General features: G+C 38.7%; 1 pseudogene; it reads left to right on the forward strand.

The window, feature by feature from the left end:
• Window positions 1–1,894: 1,894 nt before the first annotated feature.
• LOC138159083 (farnesyl pyrophosphate synthase pseudogene) lies at window positions 1,895–2,954 on the forward strand (annotated as a pseudogene).
• Window positions 2,955–3,537: the final 583 nt, after the last annotated feature.

The raw sequence follows: 3,537 nt of genomic DNA on the forward strand, positions 1-3,537 counted from the left end.
CATAGAAGTATTAAACTTTTTCATTTATTTTCAAAAGCTCAAAAGTTCAAACAGGTGAGTTATGCAAGGACAAATAACTAGTTAGTGTTATAGGCAGGATTAGGACCCAGGTATCTTTACTCCTAATTATATATACTATCTTCACTGCACTATCTAGCAGTTTTGTTTACAAACATGAAGTTTGTCTTTTGATTATGAACTTTAAAATTCTAGGGTGTTGGGTTTATTGCCTTTGGATGTAAATTTAAATGAACTTGAGAGGTCACTCAGAATGTTAAGCGATTGCTTCCAAATAAGTGATATCCCTTTATGACTATTAGCAGCAAATCCAAGAATGGTTGTAAAATTCCTAGATTAGATTTCAAATGCTTAGTTGAAAAAAGTTTAACAAATCCTTAAAAACAATTTTATCATAACTAGAATTATCTAATAAGTAAAAGAGAAGCTTATGTTAGAATATGGATATGAAAGTAAGGAATAAGACAAAAAAGGAAATGGTCAGGATGCCCGGGCCTAAATTGGCCCTCCATAACTCTCTTCCCTCTGTCGTGAAGGTCTGGGAACAATTTCATGGTTTCTTCAGTGGAAATAGCTTTAGAAGAAGAAATTAAAGTTTTCTGAAGTAATGACCATCTTTTTTCGACACCTTAGATGATAGGCCATCAGGGGCAAATAACAGACATAGAATGTGGGTTTTGTGATTGCTCCTTTCACCTATTTCCTTCCCCAAGTGAAGTCATCTCTTCTCATGTGTATTGCCTATAAATTGAAGATAAGAAAAACAGAAACACAAGGCTGTGAAGAACAAAGTAGATTTTGTAGCCAAAATGGGAGGGGAGGGGACCAATTAAATTATTGAAAGACATTTTCATTAAAGTCAAAACAAATACTAAAAGAACCAAACCACATAAATATTTTTTTCTTTTTTTGCTTTTTGGAGGGCAGTTGGGGTTAAGTGACTTGCCCAAGGTCACATGGCTAGTTTTGTGTTAAGTGTCTGAGGCCGAATTTGAACTCAGGTCCTCCTGACTCCAGGGCTGGTGTTCTATTCACTATGCCACCTAACTGCCCTGACACAAATCATTCTTGTACCCTTAGACATTTCCTCAGCTGAATTCCTTACTTAAATTTTCTTTTTCCTTAGTCTTCTCAGAGGTTTTGTTCTTAATATATAGTTCTAACCGTGGGGTGATAAGGTAGTAAAGCTTGTTGCTTTAGAAATGAGCATGGGTATTGCAAATTTAGAATTAGAAGCAAATTGAAGGATTATGCATGAAGAAATGGTAAGTGAGTAAAATGGTAAATGAGCCAAAAATGTGTAAAAGAAAAACATCTTTATGATAAGTAAATAGCTGAAAAAACAAGGAAAAGTGTGTAGAAGAATAAGCAAAAACAATACTACTTTACACAAAATAATGTGTTTATTTTAAAGGGGCATTATACACACAAGGTTCTAATGTTATGATGGGATGAATTTCTAAGCTTTTAAACTTTCATTTGTACTTGTGGAATTCAAATTTCTGGAAGATTCCTTTTGTTCCTTCTTCCATTGACTCAACTCCAAAAAAACCCCAATCATACCAAAGGAGCTTTTACTGATAACAAAAAGACTTGGCACCCTAATCCATGGGGAGGAAATCAAATTGCACCATATCTTGAATGCTTGGATGGTACTTGATAGAATTATTGGCAACTCTTCATTATTTTCCCATATCTATGATATCTACTGTTTTCCTTCTCTCGTTACTGATTGTATCAAGAAAAAAAAATCAAGAAAAACTTCCTGGAGGAGGTGGCATTTGTATATTGTATTTTATAGGTTAGTAGAAATTCAATTAAAAGATTGTGGAGGCCTCCATATCCCAGAGAAGACTGGCTGCTTCCAGGTACCAGAATGAATGGAGATCAGAAATCAATTTTTGCCCAAGTGAAGCAGGACTGTTCAACATTTCTCCCAGATTGTAAAGATCCTGACAGAAGATGGGATGGAGCATCCTGAGGTGGGAGATGCCATAGCCAGGCTCAAGGAGGTCCTAGAGTACAATGCCCTTGGCGGGGGGAGGAGGAGGAATACAATCAAGGCTTATCAGTGCTCATGGTATTCCAGGAGCTGGTGGAACCCCAAAAGTGGAATGCTGACAGCCTACAGAGAGCACTAGCAGTGGGCTGTTGTGTGGAATTGCTCCAGGCTTTCTTCCTAGTAGCATATGACATCATGGATGCTTCTCTTACCTACTGGGGATAGCCATGCTGGTATAAGAAGCCTGGCATTGGCTTGGATGCCATCAATGATGCCATGTTGTTGGAAGCCTGTATCTACCACCTCCTGAAGCATTACTGGCATGGGCAGCCCTATTACCAGAACCTCATCCAACTCTTCCTACAGAGCACTTACCAGACTGAGATTGGCCAAACCCTTGATCTTATAACAGTCCCTCAGGGCAAAGTTGATCTAACCAGATTCACTGAACAGAGATATAAGACCATTGTCAAATACAAGACAGCTTTCTCCTCCTTCTACTTACCATTTGCTGCTATGTTCATGGCAGGAATAGATGGGGAGAAAGAACATACCAATGCCACGAACATTCTTCTGGAGATGGGAGAATTTTTTTTTCAGATTCAGAATGATTACCTTAACCATTTTGGTGACTCCAGTGTGACTGGCAAGATTGATACTGACATCCAGGACAACAAATGCAGCTGGCTGGTGGTGAAGTGCCTTCAGCTGGCATCATCTGAGAAAAGAAAGATGTTGGAGGAGACTTATGGACAGAATGATCCAGAGAAGGTTGCCAAAGTGAAGGAACTGTATGATGAACTTGAATTGTCTGCTCATTTCACCAAGTTTGAAGAAGAAAGTTACAGTAGACTGATGGAGCTCATTGAGATCGCCCCTTCCCCCATCTATCTTCTTGGGAATGGCAAAGAAGATCTACAAATGTCAGAAGTGACCAAGGAATTGGTCACTTGGAGGTCAATTGGAGGAGGGAGGCAGGGAAGGCAGGGCACCATGTATGGAGTTGTGAGAGGATGTAGTCTCAATAAATTATGACTCTTAAAAAAAAAGATTGTGGAAATTAGAAAGGGTGTCACAGGATTGGAAAAAGACAAATTTCTCAATAAAAAAGAGAATGGAATCTTCAGAGTTATTACTATCTCTGACAAAATTCTGGAAGACATTACTGAAAAGGTGTTTTGTGAAATTAGAAAAGGCAGTGGGGATCACTAAGAAAAAAGACTTTTGTTAAGAATAAATTATTCTTGATTAGCTTCATTCATTTTTTGTCAGTTATTAGAATGGCAACTTGTAGAATGCTATACAATAGAGTTGACTTAGCCATCAGGAAAGTATTTGTGTAACGATCCTTGGGATTCTAGCTGAATCTTACCTCCTTTTCCCGGCCATTGGTGCGCACCCAGATACGTCCTGAGTGTTCGCATAAAGGAGAAGCCGAGTCAGTAGAAATGGAAAGAGGCACAGCTTTATTGGCAGGACAGGTGTGTTGTTACATCTCTCCCTCCATTCTCTCCAGC

This window comes from Petaurus breviceps, unplaced genomic scaffold (assembly GCF_028583685.1).
Source record: "Petaurus breviceps papuanus isolate PSGF00001 unplaced genomic scaffold, PetGlider_PUasm1.0 175, whole genome shotgun sequence".
NCBI classification, from domain to species: domain Eukaryota; kingdom Metazoa; phylum Chordata; class Mammalia; order Diprotodontia; family Petauridae; genus Petaurus; species Petaurus breviceps.